The sequence below is a fragment of the Oncorhynchus mykiss genome, chromosome 14 (assembly GCF_013265735.2).
Source record: "Oncorhynchus mykiss isolate Arlee chromosome 14, USDA_OmykA_1.1, whole genome shotgun sequence".
In the NCBI taxonomy this organism is placed as follows: Eukaryota; Metazoa; Chordata; class Actinopteri; order Salmoniformes; family Salmonidae; genus Oncorhynchus; species Oncorhynchus mykiss.
Window position 1 is genome coordinate 41123477 of NC_048578.1, and position 22052 is coordinate 41145528.

General features: G+C 40.9%; 1 protein-coding gene across 4 annotated transcripts in view; it reads left to right on the forward strand.

Annotated features, from left to right (window-relative positions):
- Positions 1-22052, forward strand: part of LOC110487799 (vascular endothelial growth factor receptor 3) — a 255210-nt gene that overhangs the window by 65402 nt on the left and 167756 nt on the right. The window lies entirely within an intron of this gene.

Consider the following 22052-nt stretch of genomic DNA (forward strand, 5'->3'; position numbering starts at 1 on the left):
ATATGAGGCAGGTTACCCCTCAGGACCAGGACAATATGAGGCAAATTACCCCCCAGGACCAGGACAATATGAGGCAGGTTCCCCCCCAGGACCATGACAATATCAGGCAGGTTACCCCCCAGGACCAGGACAATATGAGGCAGGTTAACCCCAGGACAATATGAGGCAGTTTACCCCCCAGGACAATATGGGGCAGGTTACCCCCAGGACCAGGACAATATGAGGCAGGTTACCCCCCAGAACCAGGACAATATGAGGTAGGTTACCCCCCAGGACAATATGAGGCAGGTTACCCCTCAGGACCAGGACAATATGAGGCAGATTACCCCCCAGGACCAGGACAATAGGAGGCAGGTTAACCCCCAGGACATAATGAGACAGGTTACCCCCAGGACCAGGACAATATGAGGCAGGTTACCCCCCAGAACCAGGACAATATGAGGCAGGTTACCCCCCAGGACCAGGACAATATGAGGCAGGTTACCCCCCAGGAAAATATGAGGCAGGTTACCCCTCAGGACCAGGACAATATGAGGCACATTACCCCCCAGGACCAGCGCAATATGAGGCAGGTTCCCCCCCAGGACCATGACAATATCAGGCAGGTTACCCCCCAGGACCAGGACAATATGAGGCAGGTTAACCCCAGGTCAATATGAGGCAGTTTACCCCCCAGGACAATATGGGGCAGGTTACCCCCAGGACCAGGACAATATGAGGCAGGTTACCCCCCAGAACCAGGACAATATGAGGTAGGTTACCCCCCAGGACAATATGAGGCAGGTTACACCTCAGGACCAGGACAATATGAGGCAAATTACCCCCCAGGACCAGGACAATATGAGGCAGGTTCCCCCCCAGGACCATGACAATATCAGGCAGGTTACCCCCCAGGACCAGGACAATATGAGGCAGGTTAACCCCAGGACAATATGAGGCAGTTTACCCCCCAGGACAATATGGGGCAGGTTACCCCCAGGACCAGGACAATATGAGGCAGGTTACCCCCCAGAACCAGGACAATATGAGGTAGGTTACCCCCCAGGACAATATGAGGCAGGTTACCCCTCAGGACCAGGACAACATGAGGCAGATTACCCCCCAGGACCAGGACAATAGGAGGCAGGTTAACCCCCAGGACATAATGAGACAGGTTACCCCCAGGACCAGGACAATATGAGGCAGGTTACCCCCCAGAACCAGGACAATATGAGGCAGGTTACCCCCCAGGACCAGGACAATATGAGGCAGGTTACCCCCCAGGAAAATATGAGGCAGGTTACCCCTCAGGACCAGGACAATATGAGGCAGATTACCCCCCAGGACCAGGGCAATATGAGGCAGGTTAACCCCCAGGACAATATGAGGCAGGTTATCCCCAGGACCAGGACAATATGAGGCTGGTTACCCCCCAGGATAATATGAGGCAGGTTACCCCTCAGGACCAGGACAATATGAGGCAAATTACCCCCCAGGCCCAGGACAATATGAGGCAGGTTCCCCCCCAGGACCATGACAATATGAGGCAGGTTCCCCCCAGGACCAGGACAATATCAGGCAGGTTACCCCCCAGGACCAGGACAATATGAGGCAGGTTCCCCCCCAGGACCATGACAATATGAGGCAGGTTCCCCCCAGGACCAGGACAATATCAGGCAGGTTACCCCCCAGGACCAGGACAATATGAGGCAGGTTAACCCCAGGACAATATGAGGTAGTTTACCCCCCAGGACAATATGAGGCAGGTTACCCCCCAGGACAATATGAGGCAGGTTACCACAGGACAATATGAGGCAGGTTAACCTCCAGGACCAGGACAATATCAGGCAGGTTACCCCCCAGGACAATATGAGGCAGGTTACCCCCCAGGACCAGGACAATATGAGGCAGGTTAACCCCCAGGACAATATGAGGCAGGTTACCCCCAGGACCAGGACAATATGAGGCAGGTTACGCCCCAGAACCAGGACAATATGAGGCATATTACCTCCCAGGACAATATGAGGCAGGTTACCCCTCAGGACCAGGACAATATGAGGCAGGTTACCCCACAGAACCAGGACAATATGAGGCAGGTTACCCCCCAGGACCAGTACAATATGAGGCAGGTTAACCCCCCAGGACAATATGAGGCAGGTTATCCCCAGGACCAGGACAATATGAGGCAGGTTACCCCCCAGGAAAATATGAGGCAGGTTACCCCTCAGGACCAGGACAATATGAGGCAGATTACCCCCCAGGACCAGTACAATATGAGGCAGGTTAACCCCCAGGACAATATGAGGCAGGTTATCCCCAGGACCAGGACAATATGAGGCAGGTTACCCCCCAGGACAATATGAGGCAGGTTACCCCTCAGGACCAGGACAATATGAGGCAGATTACCCCCCAGGACCAGGACAATATGAGGCAGATTACACCCCAGGACCAGGACAATATGAGGCAGATTCCCCTCCAGGACCAGGACAATATGAGGCAGGTCCCCCCCAGGACCAGGACAATATGAGGCAGGTTCCCCCCAGGACCAGGACAATATCAGGCAGGTTACCCCCCAGGACCAGGACAATATGAGGCAGGTTAACCCCAGGACAATATGAGGCAGTTTACCCCCCAGGACAATATGAGGCAGGTTACCCCCCAGGACAATATGAGGCAGGTTACCCCTGGACAATATGAGGCAGGTTAACCTCCAGGACCAGGACAATATCAGGCAGGTTACCCCCCAGGACAATATGAGGCAGGTTACCCCCCAGGACCAGGACAATATGAGGCAGGTTAACCCCCAGGACAATATGAGGCAGGTTACCCCCAGGACCAGGACAATATGAGGCAGGTTACCCCCCAGAACCAGGACAATATGAGGCAGGTTACCCCTCAGGACCAGGACAATATGAGGCAGATTACACCCCAGGACCAGGACAATATGAGGCAGGTTAACCCCCAGGACATAATGAGGCAGGTTACCCCCAGGACCAGGACAATATGAGGCAGGTTACCCCCCAGAACCAGGACAATACGAGGCAGGTTACCCCCCAGGACCAGGACAATATGAGGCAGGTTACCCCCCAGTACCAGGACAATATGAGATAGGTTTTACCCCAGGACAATATGAGGCAGGTTACCCCCAGGACCAGGACAATATGAGTCAGGTTACCCCCCAGGACAATATGAGGCAGGTTATCCCCAGGACCAGGACAATATGAGGCAGGTTACCCCCAGGACAATATGAGGCAGGTTACCCCCCAGGACAATATGAGGCAGGTCACCCCCAGGACAATATGAGGCAGGTTACCCCCCCAGGACAATATGAGGCAGGTTACCCCCCAGGACCAGGAAAATATGAGGCCGACATAAGGCAGGAATAACCCCCTGGGAGAAGGGTCTGGGAACCATACCATTCACGGACCACCTCTGCTTCCCAATGCTCTCTTCCCACCTCAGACCCACTCATTGTTTATTGTCTATCAGTAAAACCACACTGGACAAAATGTAATGCCATTCATCCAGCCAGCTTGGTGTAGGTGCCTTGCCTGCTGTCATTCCCCGGGTGGCGAAGGAAGATATGATTTCATCACGTGGGCTTTTGTGGGCTTTATTAAAGATATTGAATGTACACATTTGAGTGGTGAAGAGAAATAATGACTCGTGTGGGACTTGATTAAAGAGCAGATGAACTGTCTATTGTACTGGGGTTCTTCACCAGCAGAGAGATACGATGGATGACAGTACATTTCGATGTTATTGCTCCCATCCATATCAGTGACTAACAGGTGGAGGGATAAAGTGTGTGTGGAAAGTGGGAAAGGAAACAGAGCACTTGTGGAGAACATTAATACCATTAATAACAATAATAACGTTAATAACTCAGACCTGTATGGTGTTGAATTAACATTAATAACATGAATAACTCAGACCTGTATGGTGTTGAATTAACATTAATAACATGAATAACTCAGACCTGTATGGTGTTGAATTAACATTAATAGCATTAATAACATTAATAACATGAATAACTCAGACCTGTATGGTGTTGAATTAACATTAATAACATTAATAACTAAGACCTGTATGATGTTGAATTAACATTAATAACATTAATAACTCAGACCTGTATGCTGTTGAATTAACATTAATAACATTAATAACATTAATAACTCAGACCTGTATGTTGTTGAATTAACATTAATAACATTAATAACATTAGTAACATTAGTAACATTAATAACACTAATAACATTAATAACTCAGACCTGTATGGTGTTGAATTAACATTAATAACATTAATAACATTAGTAACATTAATAACATTAATAACATAAATAACTCAGACCTGTATGGTGTTGAATTAACATTAATAACATTCATAACATTAATAACATTAGTAACATTAGTAACATTAATAACTCAGACCTGTATGGTGTTGAATTAACATTAATAACATTAATAACTCAGACCTGTATGGTGTTGAATTAACGTTAATAACATTAATAACATTAATAACCCAGACCTGTATGGTGTTGAATTAACATTAATTAAATTAATAACTCAGACCTGTATGGTGTTGAATTAACATTAATAACATTAATAACATTAATAACATTAGTAACATTAGTAACATTAATAACTCAGACCTGTATGGTGTTGAATTAACATTAATAACATTAATAACATTAGTAACATTAGTAACATTAATAACTCAGAGCTGTATGGTGTTGAATTAACATTAATAACATTAATAACTCAGACCTGTATGGTGTTGAATTAATGTTAATAACATTAATAACATTAATAACCCAGACCTGTATGGTGTTGAATTAACATTAACAACATTAATAACTCAGACCTGTATGGTGTTGAATTAACATTAATAACATTAATAACATTAGTAACATTAATAACATAAATAACTCAGACCTGTATGGTGTTGAATCAACATTAATAACATTAATAACATTAATAACATTAGTAACATTAGTAACATTAATAACTCAGACCTGTATGGTGTTGAATTAACATTAATAACATTAATAACATTAGTAACATTAGTAACATTAATAACTCAGAGCTGTATGGTGTTGAATTAACATTAATAACATTAATAACTCAGACCTGTATGGTGTTGAATTAATGTTAATAACATTAATAACATTAATAACCCAGACCTGTATGGTGTTGAATTAACATTAATAACATTAATAACTCAGACCTGTATGGTGTTGAATTCACATTAATAACATTAATAACATTAGTAACATTAATAACATAAATAACTCAGACCTGTATGGTGTTGAATTAACATTAATAACATTAATAACACTAATAACATTAGTAACATTAGTAACATTAATAACTCAGACCTGTATGGTGTTGAATTAACATTAATAACATTAATAACATTAATAACATTAGTAACATTAGTAACATTAATAACTCAGAGCTGTATGGTGTTGAATTAACATTAATAACATTAATAACTCAGACCTGTATGGTGTTGAATTAACGTTAATAACATTAATAACATTAATAACCCAGACCTGTATGGTGTTGAATTAACATTAATAACATTAATAACTCAGACCTGTATGGTGTTGAATTAACATTAATAACATTAATAACATTAATAACATTAGTAACATTAGTAACATTAATAACTCAGACCTGTATGGTGTTGAATTAACATTAATAACATTAATAACATTAATAACATTAGTAACATTAGTAACATTAATAACTCAGACCTGTATGGTGTTGAATTAACATTAATAACATTAATAACCCAGACCTGTATGGTGTTGAATTAACATTAATAACATTAGTAACATTAATAACTCAGACCTGTATGGTGCTGAATTAACGTTAATACCATTAATAACATTAGTAACATTAATAACATTAATAACATTAATAACATTAGTAACATTAATAACTCAGACCTGTATGGTGCTGAATTAACGTTAATACCATTAATAACATTAGTAACATTAATAACATTAATAACATTAATAACATTAGTAACATTAATAACTCAGACCTGTATGGTGTTAAATTAACATTAATAACATTAATAACTCAGACCTGTATGGTGTTGAATTAACATTAATAACATTAATAACCCAGACCTGTATGGTGTTGAATTAACATTAATAACATTAGTAACATTAATAACTCAGACCTGTATGGTGTTGAATTAACATTAATACCATTAATAACATTAATACCATTAATAACATTAGTAACATTAATAACTCAGACCTGTATGGTGTTAAATTAACATTAATAACATTAATAACTCAGACCTGTATGGTGTTGAATTAACATTAATAACATTAATAACATTAATAACTCAGACCTGTATGGTGTTGAATTAACATTAATACCATTAATAACATTAATAACAATAATAACATTAATAACTCAGACCTGCATGGTGTTGAATTAACGTTAATACTGCAAACTGCAAATTGACCTCAGGAAGCACGAATAGATATGTTTGACTTTGTCTACGATCACATGTCTCTCTATTATCTGTGGGAATACTTGGGAACAAATTTCTTAAATGAAAATCACTTGGAGCTGATTTCCTGGTGTTTTTACGGTCTTTTATGTCCAACAATGACAAATTGTTATGAAATAAAACATTTTTGAGAAACATTTGCTCAGTAACCAATCGCGGGCCGCCAGCTGGGGAACCCTGCAACACACTGTAAAGTTACAGTGCCCTTACGGCTGTCTCCACAGTGCCAGGAGTACAGGCCTACCACCGGGATCAACGCTAAACCATATCCTAACTACTACCTAGTACTAACATATCGATACAACACACTGTAAAGTTATGGTGCCCTTACGGCTGTCTCAAGGCTACTAGGAGTACAGGCTGAGCTGCCACTGAGATAAACTCAAACTAACCCTAAACACCTCTAACTCTGTGGCTGAGATTCAAATATTTACATCACATGGCCATGTCTCTATTGTTGCTCCTTGGGCAGCAGGATGTGAGGAATGTGGTCGTGTCTGTACAATGTCCTGTCCGTTCAGAAAACAATTGGGTTTGATTGGCATGAAGTCCAAAAGTAAATGTTAGCGAAATCATCCGAGTGGTGTTGGTGCATTTGGTCTTATCTGTCATCTATGTCACAGACCTTCTAGTACGAGTCTTTATGAGTCTCTCCACGTTTCAAAAAAAGTTAGATTATCGGGAGGAGAATGGCTAAAATAAGTAGCTAGTGCTTTTTGTCATTTTCTGAAAATTGCTGGAGGACTAATTACATTTGCTATGGGAAATTACCCCCAAATTACCACAATGACCGAGATATACCTACTCTACAGCTATCATCTCTCTCTCTATCTCTCTCTCTCTCTCTCTCTCTCCCTCTCTCTCCTCTTCTCCTCTCTCTCTCCTCTTTCACCCTGCTCTCTCTCGTCTTTCTCTCTCTCTCTCTCTCTCTCTCTACTATCTCTCTTCTCTCTCTCTCTCTCTCTCTCCTCTATCTCCTCTCTCTCTCTCTCTCCTCTTCTCCTCTCTCTCTCCTCTTTCACCCTGCTGTCTCTCTCTCTCTCTCTCTCCTCTTTCACCCTGCTCTCTCTCTCTCGTCTTTCTCTCTCTCATCTTTCTCTCTCTCTCTCTCTCTCCTCTTCTCCTCTCTCTCTCCTCTTTCACCCTGCTCTCTCTCTCTCGTCTCTCTCTCTCTCTTTCTCTCTCTCTCTCTCTCTCTCGCTCTCTCTCTCTCTCTCTCTCTCTCCTCTTCTCCTCTCTCTCTCCTCTTTCACCCTGCTCTCTCTCTCGTCTTTCTCTCTCTCTCTCTCTCTCTCTCTCTCTCTCTCTCTCTCTTCTCTCTCTCCTCTATCTCCTCTCTCTCTCTCTCCTCTTCTCCTCTCTCTCTCCTCTTTCACCCTGCTGTCTCTCTCTCTCTCTCTCTCTCCTCTTTCACCCTGCTCTCTCTCTCTCGTCTTTCTCTCTCTCTCTCGTCTTTCTCTCTCTCTCTCTCTCTCCTCTTCTCCTCTCTCTCTCCTCTTTCACCCTGCTCTCTCTCTCTCGCTCTCTCTCTCTCTCTCTCTCTCTCACCTTGCTCCATTTCCTGAAACCATTAAACACAAAACCTCATCTTCAAGCACTATTTACATAAACCTCTGACTCCTCTCGCAAAATTAAACATAACGCCTCAAAACAGTGTTACCTGTTGTTCAAAATCAAACCCTGCTACAAATCACGAACAAAGTGATCAAAATTATCTACACTCTCAAGCAGACAGTGAACAATACACCGAAAAATAGAAGAATAGGGGTACATACAATTCTCAGGGAGAAGTACATTTTTTATCTAAAAAAAAATTCATATTTTTTCACATTATTATTATTATTATTTTGGGGTCAGTCAAAATCTATTGAGTAGTCAGTACTGTTAATAAATGGAAAGCACAATGTTCAGGGCCATACAATTTGTCCATTGTACAGTATACAGCCTACAATGCACTGTACTACAGTATCCATTCTCAGACTTTCTCCTTCCCATCTTCAACAACCTGTTTGCTCTCTGAACTGGCTTATATTGGTTCTGTCGCATCATTTGAAACAGGTTAAATCCATTTTGAGTGGTTGTGTTCAATCAATGACATGTGTTCTCTATTTGTATTTGATTGTTGCCACTTGTGTTTACCAGTATGGATGACATGTGCATTAGAGTGCAGAATGTGTTTTGAGAATGAAAATGAGTTTACCGTTTCGATGAAAAGTCTAAAGTGAGATCTGCAAATTGTGTTTTATCACGTGAAATGGTTTAAGGTATTGACAACAGACTGCATAATTAGCTAAATGAGTCCAGGCAACTGAGAACTTTGTTCAACCAATGGTTTTTAGTGTTTTAGCAATTGAGAAAAAACTGTAATAACAAACTCACACTGTAGATTGAACAGTACTGGAACATTTAACCTGAGAGACCCATGTGAGTAATGCCCATCATAAGAGAGCTGGGCTGCTGGGCCCACCTTTTAGACTGAAGTGCATTAGAGTCCATCACAGCTGTCGTGCTGTACAGACGGTTCTGGGTAACACAGCTCTTATTATCGATGTCTCTCATGTTGGTCTCATGGAGCTACTAACCACTCTAATAGCCTGGAAGAATGATATGTAGAATGAGGGGAGAGGAGAGTAGGCTGAGGTCATTTCAGAAACATCATGAAGGAGCTACTAACTACTGGAATAGCCTGGTGGATAACTGTTCTTAATATTTTGTAGAATCAGTGTATACGATTCTGTCTCCATGTTGAGGGAGCTAGCTGGCTAGCTGTGGGCTAACTGTTCTTAATATTTTGTAGAATCAGAGTATATGATTCTGTCTCCATGTTGAGGGAGCTAGCTGGCTAGCTGTGGGCTAACTGTTCTTAATATTTTGTAGAATCAGAGTATATGATTCTGTCTCCATGTTGAGAGAGCTAGTTGGCTAGCTGCGGGCTAACTGCACCATCAAATTAAATAAAATGTTATTGGTCACGTACTGACTGGCTGGGGGCTAACTGTTCTTAATATTTTGTAGAATCAGAGTATATGATTCTGTCTCCATGTGGAGGGAGCTAACTGACTAGCTGCGGGCTAACTGTTCTTAATATTTTGTAGAATCAGTGTATACGATTCTGTCTCCATGTTGAGGGAGCTAGCTGGCTAGCTGTGGGCTAACTGTTCTTAATATTTTGTAGAATCAGAGTATATGATTCTGTCTCCATGTTGAGGGAACTAGCTGGCTAGCTGTGGGCTAACTGTTCTTAATATTTTGTAGAATCAGAGTATACGATTCTGTCTCCATGTTGAGGGAGCTAGCTGGCTAGCTGTGGGCTAACTGTTCTTAATATTTTGTAGAATCAGAGTATATGATTCTGTCTCCATGTTGAGGGAACTAGCTGGCTAGCTGTGGGCTAACTGTTCTTAATATTTTGTAGAATCAGAGTATATGATTCTGTCTCCATGTTGAGGGAACTAGCTGACTAGCTGGGGGCTAACTGCACCATCAAATCAAGTCAAATGTTATTGGTCACGTACTGACTAGCTGGGGGCTAACTGCACCATCAAATCAAGTCAAATGTTATTGGTCACGTACTGACTAGCTGGGGGCTAACTGCACCATCAAATCAAGTCAAATGTTATTGGTCACGTACTGACTAGCTGGGGGCTAACTGCACCATCAAATCAAGTCAAATGTTATTGGTCACGTACTGACTAGCTGGGGGCTAACTGCACCATCAAATCAAGTCAAATGTTATTGGTCGCGTACTGACTAGCTGGGGGCTAACTGCACCATCAAATCAAGTCAAATGTTATTGGTCACGTACACATATTTTGCTGATGATATTGCAGCAGAATGCTTATGTTTCTAGCTCCAACAGTGCAGCAATATCTAGCAATACAAAACAACACACACAAATCCCCAAAATAAAAATAAAGAATTTTCAGGATTGGCAAGTCAAAAAGTATGTGAACCCTTTGGAATTACCTGGATTTCTGCATAAATTAGTCCAAATTAGATCACAACAATAGACAAACTCAGTCTGCTTAAACTAAAAACACACAAATTATTGTTTTTTCTTATCTATATTGAATACATAATTTAAACATTCACAGTGTAGGTTGGAAAAAAGTATGTGAAACCCTAGGTTAATGACTTAATAAGAGCACCTCCTCCCAGCTGCCCACTGCACTGAGGCTAGGAAACATTTTCACCACCGATGAATCCATGAAAATTGAGAATTTCAATAAGCATTTTTCTATGGCTGGCCATGCTTTCCACCTGGCTACCCCTACCCCGGGTCAACAGCCTTGCACCCCCCACAGCAACTTGCACAAGCCTCCCCCATTTCTCCTTCACCCAAATCCAGATAGCTGATGTTCTGAAAGAGCTGCAAAATCTGAACCCCTACAAATCAGCTGGGCTAGACAATCTGGACCCTCTCTTTCTAAAATGATCTGCCGAAATTGTTGCAACCCCCTTTACTAGCCTGTTCAACCTCTCTTTCGTATCGTCTGAGATGCCTAAAGATTGGAAAGCTGCCGCGGTCATCCCCCTCTTCAAAGGGGGAGACACTCTTGACCCAAACTGCTACAGACCTATATCTATTCTACCCTGCCTTTCTAAGGTCTTCGAAAGCCAAGTTAACAAACAGATTACCAACCATTTCGAATCCCACCATACCTTCTCCACTATGCAATCTGGTTTCAGAGCTGGTCATGGGTGCACCTCAGCCACACTCAATGTCCTAAACGATATCATAACCGCCATCGATAAGGGACATTACTGTGCAGCCGTATTCATCGACCTGGCCAAGGCTTTCGACTCTGTCAATCACCACATTCTTATCGGCAGATTCAACAGCCTTGGTTTCTCAAATGACTGCCTCGCCTGGTTCAACACTTCTCAGATAGAGTTCAGTGTGTCAAATCGGAGGGCATGTTGTCCGGTCCTCTGGCAGTCTCTATAGGGGTCCACAGGGTTAAATTCTCGGACTGACTGTCTTCTCTGTATACATCAATGATGTCGCTCTTGCTGCTGGTGATTCTCTGATCCACCTCTATGCAGGCGACACCATTCTGTATACTTCTGGCCCTTCCTTTGACACTGTGTTAACTAACCTCCTGACGAGCTTCAATGCCATACAACTCTCCTTCCGTGGCCACCAACTGCTCTTAAATGCAAGTAAAACTAAATGCATGCTCTTCAACCGATCGCTACCAGCACCTGACCGCCCGTCCAGCATCACTACTCTGGACGGTTCTGACTTAGCATATGTGGACAACTACAAATAGCTAGGTGTCTGGTTAGACTGTAAACTCTCCTTCCAGACTCACATTAAGCATCTCCAATCCAAAATTAAGTCTAGAATCGGCTTCCTATTTCGCACAAAGCATCCTTGCCTCATGCTGCCAAACATACCCTCGTAAAACGGACTATCCTACCGATACTAGACTTTGGCAATGTAATTTACAAAATAGCCTCCAACACTCTACTCAGCAAATTGGATGCAGTCTATCACAGTGCCATCCGTTTTGTCACCAAAATCCCATATTCTACCCACCACTGCGACCTGTATGCTCTCGTTGGCTGGCCCTCGCTTCATATTCATCGCCAAACCTACTGGCTCCAGGTCATCTATAAGTCTTTGCTAGGTAAAGCCCCGCCTTATCTCAGCTCACTGGTCACCATAGCAGCACCCACCCGTAGCACACGCTCCAGCAGGTATATTTCACTGTTCACCCCCAAAGCCAGTTCCTCCTTTGGCCGCCTTTTCTTCCAGTTCTCTGCTGCCAATGACTGGAACTGCAAAAATCACTGAAGCTGGAGATTCCCATCTCCCTCACTAGCTTTAAACACCAGCTGTCAGAGCAGCTCACCAATCACTGCACCTGTACATAGCCCATCTGTAAACAGCCCATCAAACTTCCTCATCCCCATACTGTATTTATTTATTTATCTTGCTCCTTTTTACCCCAGTATCTCTACTTGCACATTCATCTTCTGCACATCTACCATTCCAGTGTTTAATTGCTATATTGTAATTACTTGGTCTATTTATTGCCTTACCTCCCTTATCTTACCTCATTTGCACGCACTGTATATAGACTTTTATTATTGACTGTATGTTTGTTATTGACTGTATGTTTGTTTTACTCCATGTGTAACTCTGTGTCGTTGTATGTGTCAAACTGCTTTGCTTTATCTTGGCCAGGTCGCAGTTGTAAATGAGAACTTGTTCTCAACTAGCCTACCTGGTTAAATAAAGGTGAAATAACAATTTTTATTTAAAAAAAATCTAATTGGTGTCAGGAGTCAACTAACCTGGGAGTCGAATCAATGAGACGAGATTGGAGATGGTGGATAGAGCTGCCCTGCCAATACAAAACCATTTTGAGTTTGCAATTCAGAAGAAGCCTGATGTGAACCATGCCTCAAACAAAAGAGATTCCTTGCATAAAGATGGAAAGGGTTACTAAAGTATCTCTAACAGCCAGTCCAGGGGTAAGACAAATTATCTATACATGGAGAACTTCCAGCACTGTTGCTGCCGTCCTGCAAAGATGACTGCAGCAGAGCGCAGAATGCTCACTGAGGTTAAGAAGAATCCTAGAGTGTCAGCTAAAGACTTACAGAAATCTCTGGAAGATGCTAACATCTCTGTTGCTCACTAAACAAGAATGGTGTTCATGGGAGGACACCACAGAAGAAGCCACTGCTGTCCAAAAAAAAACATTGCTGCACGTCTGAAGTTCACAAAAGAGAACCTGGATGTTCCACAGCTCTACTGGCCAACTATTCTGTGGACAGATGAAACTAAAGTTGAGTTGTTTGGAAGGAACACACAACACTATGTGTGGAGTAAAAAGGCACAGCACACAAACAACAAAAAATCCCAGAAATCCAGGTAATTTTAAAGGGTTCACATAAGTTTTCTTCCACCTGTATGTATATAGTGGTGTGAATAGACAGTAGTTAAATATAATGGTGTGTATAGATAGTAGTTATATAGGATGGTGTGTATAGACAGTAGTTATATAGAATGGTGTGTATAGACAGTAGTTATATAGGATGGTGTGTATAGACAGTATAGACAGTAGTTATATAGGATAGTGTGTATAGACAGTAGTTATATAGGATGGTGTGTATAGACAGTAGTTATATAGGATGGTGTGTATAGACAGTAGTTATATAGGATGGTGTGTATAGACCGTAGTTATAATAGGATGGTGTGTATAGACAGTATAGACAGTAGTTATATAGGATGGTGTGTATAGACAGTATAGACAGTAGTTATATAGGATGGTGTGTATAGACAGTAGTTATATAGGATGGTGTGTATAGACAGTATAGACAGTAGTTATATAGGATGATGTATATAGACAGTATAGATAGTAGTTATATAGGATGGTGTATATAGACAGTAGTTATATAGGATGGTGTGTATAGACAGTATAGACAGTAGTTATATAGGATGGTGTGTATAGACAGTAGTTATATAGGATGGTGTGTATAGACAGTAGATATATAGGATGGTGTGTATAGACAGTATAGACAGTAGTTATAAAGGATGGTGTGTATAGACAGTATATACAGTAGTTATATAGGATGGTGTGTATAGACAGTATAGACAGTAGTTATATAGGATGGTGTGTATAGACAGTAGTTATATAGGATGGTGTGTAAAGACAGTATAGACAGTAGTTATATAGGATGGTGTGTATAGACAGTAGTTATATAGGATGGTGTGTATAGACAGTATAGACAGTAGTTATATAGGATGGTGTGTATAGACAGTATAGACAGTAGTTATATAGGATGGTGTGTATAGACAGTAGTTATATAGGATGGTGTGTATAGACAGTAGTTATATAGCAAGGTGTATATAGACAGTAGTTATATAGGATGGTGTGTATAGACAGTATAGACAGTAGTTATATAGGATGGTGTGTATAGACAGTATAGACAGTAGTTATATAGGATGGTGTGTATAGACAGTAGTTATATAGGATGGGGTGTACAGACAGTAGTTATATAGGATGGTGTGTATAGACAGTAGTTATATAGGATGGTGTGTATAGACAGTAGTTATATAGGATGGTGTGTATAGACAGTATAGACAGTAGTTATATAGGATGGTGTGTATAGACAGTAGTTATATAGGATGGTGTGTATAGACAGTAGTTATATAGGATGGTGTGTATAGACAGTAGTTATATAGGATGGTGTGTATATACAGTATAGACAGTAGTTATATAGGATGGTGTGTATAGACAGTATAGACAGTAGTTATATAGGATGATGTGTGTAGACGGTAGTTATATAGGATGGTGTGTATAGACGGTATAGACAGTAGTTATATAGGATGGTGTGTATAGACGGTATAGACAGTAGTTATATAGGATGGTGTGTATAGACAGTAGTTATATAGGATGGTGTGTAAAGACAGTAGTTATATAGGATGGTGTGTATATACAGTATAGACAGTAGTTATATAGGATGGTGTGTATAGACGGTATAGACAGTAGTTATATAGGATGGTGTGTATAGACGGTATAGACAGTAGTTATATAGGATGGTGTGTATAGACAGTAGTTATATAGGATGGTGTCTATAGACAGTAGTTATATAGGATGGTGTGTATAGACAGTAGTTATATAGGATGGTGTGTATAGACGGTATAGACAGTAGTTATATAGGATGGTGTGTATAGACAGTAGTTATATAGGATGGTGTGTATAGACAGTATAGACAGTAGTTATATAGGATGGTGTGTATAGACAGTAGTTATATAGGATGGTGTGTATAGACAGTATAGACAGTAGTTATATAGGATGGTGTGTATAGACAGTATAGACAGTAGTTATATAGGATGATGTGTGTAGACGGTAGTTATATAGGATGGTGTGTATAGACGGTATAGACAGTAGTTATATAGGATGGTGTGTATAGACGGTATAGACAGTAGTTATATAGGATGGTGTGTATAGACAGTAGTTATATAGGATGGTGTGTAAAGACAGTAGTTATATAGGATGGTGTGTATATACAGTATAGACAGTAGTTATATAGGATGGTGTGTATAGACGGTATAGACAGTAGTTATATAGGATGGTGTGTATAGACGGTATAGACAGTAGTTATATAGGATGGTGTGTATAGACAGTAGTTATATAGGATGGTGTCTATAGACAGTAGTTATATAGGATGGTGTGTATAGACAGTAGTTATATAGGATGGTGTGTATAGACGGTATAGACAGTAGTTATATAGGATGGTGTGTATAGACAGTAGTTATATAGGATGGTGTGTATAGACAGTATAGACAGTAGTTATATAGGATGGTGTGTATAGACAGTAGTTATATAGGATGGTGTGTATAGACAGTATAGACAGTAGTTATATAGGATGGTGTATATAGACAGTAGTTATATAGGATGGTGTGTATAGACAGTAGTTATATAGGATGGTGTGTATAGACAGTATAGACAGTAGTTATATAGGATGGTGTGTATAGACAGTAGTTATATAGGATGGTGTGTATAGACAGTATAGACAGTAGTTATATAGGATGGTGTGTATAGACAGTAGTTATATAGGATGGTGTGTATAGACAGTATAGATAGTAGTTATATAGGATGGTGTGTATAGACAGTAGTTATATTGGATGGTGTGTATAGACAGTATAGACAGTAGTTATATAGGATGGTGTGTATAGACAGTATAGACAGTAGTTATATAGGATGGTGTATATAGACAGTATAGACAGTAGTTATATAGGATGGTGTGTATAGACAGTAATTATATAGGATGGTGTGTATAGACAGTATAGACAGTAGTTATATAGGATGGTGTGTATAGACAGTAGTTATATAGGATGGTGTGTATAGACAGTATAGATAGTAGTTATATAGGATGGTGTGTATAGACAGTAGTTATATAGGATGGTGTGTATAGACAGTATAGACAGTAGTTATATAGGATGGTGTGTATAGACAGTAGTTATATAGGATGGTGTGTATAGACAGTATAGATAGTAGTTATATAGGATGGTGTGTATAGACAGTAGTTATATAGGATGGTGTGTATAGACAGTATAGACAGTAGTTATATAGGATGGTGTGTATAGACAGTAGTAATATAGGATGGTGTGTAAAGACAGTAGTTATATAGGATGGTGTGTATAGACAGTATAGACAGTAGTTATATAGGATGGTGTGTAAAGACAGTAGTTATATAGGATGGTGTGTATAGACAGTAGTTATATAGGATGGTGTGTATAGACAGTAGTTATATAGGATGGTGTGTATAGACAGTAGTTATATAGGATGGTGTGTATAGACAGTATAGACAGTAGTTATATAGGATGGTGTGTATAGACAGTATAGACAGTAGTTATATAGGATGGTGTATATAGACAGTATAGACAGTAGTTATATAGGATGGTGTGTATAGACAGTAATTATATAGGATGGTGTGTATAGACAGTATAGACAGTAGTTATATAGGATGGTGTGTATAGACAGTAGTTATATAGGATGGTGTGTATAGACAGTATAGATAGTAGTTATATAGGATGGTGTGTATAGACAGTAGTTATATAGGATGGTGTGTATAGACAGTATAGACAGTAGTTATATAGGATGGTGTGTATAGACAGTAGTTATATAGGATGGTGTGTATAGACAGTATAGATAGTAGTTATATAGGATGGTGTGTATAGACAGTAGTTATATAGGATGGTGTGTATAGACAGTATAGATAGTAGTTATATAGGATGGTGTGTATAGACAGTAGTTATATAGGATGGTGTGTATAGACAGTATAGACAGTAGTTATATAGGATGGTGTGTATAGACAGTAGTTATATAGGATGGTGTGTATAGACAGTATAGACAGTAGTTATATAGGATGGTGTGTATAGACAGTATAGACAGTAGTTATATAGGATGGTGTGTATAGACAGTATAGACAGTAGTTATATAGGATGGTGTGTATAGACAGTAATTATATAGGATGGTGTGTATAGACAGTATAGACAGTAGTTATATAGGATGGTGTGTATAGACAGTAGTTATATAGGATGGTGTGTATAGACAGTATAGACAGTAGTTATATAGGATGGTGTGTATAGACAGTAGTTATATAGGATGGTGTGTATAGACAGTAGTTATATAGGATGGTGTGTATAGACAGTAGTTATATAGGATGGTGTGTATAGACAGTAGTTATATAGGATGGTGTGTATAGACAGTAGTTATATAGGATGGTGTATATAGACAGTAGTTATATAGGATGGTGTGTATAGACAGTATAGACAGTAGTTATATAGGATGGTGTGTATAGACAGTAGTTATATAGGATGGTGTGTATAGACAGTATAGACAGTAGTTATATAGGATGGTGTGTATAGACAGTAGTTATATAGGATGGTGTATATAGACAGTATAGATAGTAGTTATATAGGATGGTGTGTATAGACAGTAGTTATATAGGATGGTGTGTATAGACAGTAGTTATATAGGATGGTGTATATAGACAGTATAGACAGTAGTTATATAGGATGGTGTGTATAGACAGTAGTTATATAGGATGGTGTATATAGACAGTAGTTATATAGGATGGTGTATATAGACAGTATAGACAGTAGTTATATAGGATGGTGTGTATAGACAGTAGTTATATAGGATGGTGTATATAGACAGTATAGACAGTAGTTATATAGGATGGTGTATATAGACAGTAGTTATATAGGATGGTGTGTATAGACAGTATAGACAGTAGTTATATAGGATGGTGTGTATAGACAGTAGTTATATAGGATGGTGTGTATAGACAGTATAGACAGTAGTTATATAGGATGGTGTGTATAGACAGTAGTTATATAGGATGGTGTATATAGACAGTATAGATAGTAGTTATATAGGATGGTGTGTATAGACAGTAGTTATATAGGATGGTGTGTATAGACAGTAGTTATATAGGATAGTGTATATAGACAGTATAGACAGTAGTTATATAGGATGGTGTGTATAGACAGTAGTTATATAGGATGGTGTGTATAGACAGTAGTTATATAGGATGGTGTGTATAGACAGTATAGACAGTAGTTATATAGGATGGTGTGTATAGACAGTAGTTATATAGGATGGTGTGTATAGACAGTATAGACAGTAGTTATATAGGATGGTGTGTATAGACAGTAGTTATATAGGATGGTGTGTATAGACAGTAGTTATATAGGATGGTGTGTATAGACAGTATAGACAGTAGTTATATAGGATGGTGTGTATAGACAGTAGTTATATAGGATGGTGTGTATAGACAGTAGTTATATAGGATGGTGTGTATAGACAGTAGTTATATAGGATGGTGTGTATAGACAGTATAGACAGTAGTTATATAGGATGGTGTGTATAGACAGTAGTTATATAGGATGGTGTGTATAGACAGTATAGACAGTAGTTATATAGGATGGTGTGTATAGACAGTATAGACAGTAGTTATATAGGATGGTGTGTATAGACAGTAGTTATATAGGATGGTGTGTATAGACAGTATAGACAGTAGTTATATAGGATGGTGTGTATAGACAGTAGTTATATAGGATGGTGTGTATAGACAGTATAGACAGTAGTTATATAGGATGGTGTGTATAGACAGTAGTTATATAGGATGGTGTGTATAGACAGTATAGACAGTAGTTATATAGGATGGTGTGTATAGACAGTAGTTATATAGGATGGTGTGTATAGACAGTATAGACAGTAGTTATATAGGATGGTGTTTATAGACAGTATAGACAGTAGTTATATAGGATGGTGTGTATAGACAGTAGTTATATAGGATGGTGTGTATAGACAGTAGTTATATAGGATGGTGTATATAGACAGTATAGATAGTAGTTATATAGGATGGTGTGTATAGACAGTAGTTATATAGGATGGTGTGTATAGACAGTAGTTATATAGGATGGTGTATATAGACAGTATAGACAGTAGTTATATAGGATGGTGTGTATAGACAGTATAGACAGTAGTTATATAGGATGGTGTATATAGACAGTATAGACAGTAGTTATATAGGATGGTGTATATAGACAGTATAGACAGTAGTTATATAGGATGGTGTATATAGACAGTATAGACAGTAGTTATATAGGATGGTGTATATAGACAGTATAGACAGTAGTTATATAGGATGGTGTATATAGACAGTATAGACAGTAGTTATATAGGATGGTGTATATAGACAGTATAGACAGTAGTTATATAGGATGGTGTATATAGACAGTATAGACAGTAGTTATATAGGATGGTGTATATAGACAGTATATGAATAGAAAATATACACTACATGACCAAAAGTATGTGGACAGCTGCTCGTCAATCATCTCATTCCAAAGTGAGGGGCATTAATATGGAGTTGGTCCCCCCCCCGGCTGCACCCCCCCCGGCTGCACCCCCCCCCCCCCCCCCCCCGGCTGGTCCCCCCCGGCTGGTCTCCCCCCCCGGCTGGTACCCCCCCCCCGGCTGGTACCCCCCCCCGGCTGCTTTTAACAGCCTCCTGTTACGGCTCTCGTTGGGAGAAGGACACCAAGGCGCAGCGTGATAGGCGTACATCGGTTTTTTATTGATGACACCAACAAAAAAAAATAACAACAACAACAACAACGAAAGGGAGCAGTTCTGTCAGGCACAGACACTAAACAGAAAACAAGATCCCACAACTGAAAGGTGGAAAAAAAGGCTGACTAAGTATGATCCCCAATCAGAGGCAACGATAGACAGCTGCCTCTGATTGGGGACCACCAAAAACAAAGAAATGGAAAACACTGAATGCCCACCTCAAATCACACCCTGACCTAACCAAACATAGAGAATAAGGTCAGGCCGTGACACCTCCACTCTGCTGGGAAGACTTTCCACTTGGCTCCCGAGTGGCGCAGCGGTCTAAGGCACTGCAGCTCAGTGCAAGAGGCATCACTACAGTCCCTGGTTTGAATCCAGGCTGTATCACAGTCCCATAGGACGGCTCACAATTGGCCGAGCGTCTTCCGGTTTTGTCCGGGGTAGGCCGTCATTGTAAATAAGAATTTGTTTTTAACTGACTTGCCTAGTTAAATAAAAGTTACATTTAAAAAATAAAATTAAAAACAAGATGTTAGAACATTGCTGCTGGGACTTGCTTTCCATTCAGCCACAAGAACATTTGCTCTTCGAAAGCACTTGATGATGACAGAAGTGAGTGCTACGGGGCAACAGTCATTTAGTTAAGTTACCTTTTCTTTCTCGGGTACAGGAACAATGGAGGACATCTTGATGCAAGCCGGGGACCAACGTGCCCTCAGGGCACTGTACAGGGGTTGTCTCCCAAATAGCACCCTACTCCCTAGAAAATGCACCTAATTTCACCAGGGCCCTATACCTAGTGGGCCCTGTATATAGGGAATAGGGTGCTGTTTGGGACTCAGGCAGGTAATGGCATTCCAGAGCGACATCATTTATATCACATCTAACCACATTACCAGAGTTAATGAAACAGTGATGAATCAGGAAGCTATAGGCTTAATGATCATTTAAGAGGAAAGTGGAGGGAGGAGAGATCAGAGAGAGCAAGGTGAAAGAGGAGAGAGAGGAGAGGAGAGAGGAGAGAGAGAGGAGAGAGAGAGAGAGAAAGACGAGAGAGCGAGAGAAAGACGAGAGAGAGAGAGCAGGGTGAAAGAGGAGAGAGAGAGAGAGATAGAGAGGGACGGAGGGAGAAATAGGAGAGAGGGGACAGAGAGAAGAGAGGAGAGAGAGGAGAGAGGAGAGAGAGAGGAGAGAGAGAGAGAGAAAGACGAGAGAGCGAGAGAAAGACGAGAGAGAGAGAGCAGGGTGAAAGAGGAGAGAGAGAGAGAGATAGAGAGGGACGGAGGGAGAAATAGGAGAGAGGGGACAGAGAGAAAAAGAGGAGAGAGAGAGAGAGGAAAGAAGGAGAGAGAGGGAGAGAGAGAGAGAGAGAGGGAGAGAATTGAAAGACATTTGTCTGTCTGGGTGTTTCTCAGACCGGGTGGTGCTGGGGTGTGTGTCTGGGTGCTTCTCAGACCGGGTGGTGCTGGGGTGACTGTCTGGGTGTTTCTCAGACCGGGTGGTGCTGGGGTGTGTGTCTGGGTGTATCTCAGACCGGGTGGTGCTGGGGTGTGTGTCTGGGTGTATCTCAGACCGGGTGGTGCTGGGGTGTGTGTCTGGGTGTATCTCAGACCGGGTGGTGCTGGGGTGTGTGTCTGGGTGTATCTCAGACCGGGTGTTGCTGGGGTGTGTGTCTGGGTGTTTCTCAGACCGGGTGGTGCTGGGGTGTGTGTCTGGGTGTTTCTCAGACCGGGTGGTGCTGGGGTGTGTGTCTGGGTGTATCTCAGACCGGGTGGTGCTGGGGTGTGTGTCTGGGTGTATCTCAGACCGGGTGGTGCTGAGGTGTGTGTCTGGGTGTTTCTCAGACCGGGTGGTGCTGAGGTGTGTGTCTGGGTGTTTCTCAGACCGGGTGGTGCTGGGGTGTGTGTCTGGGTGTATCTCAGACCGGG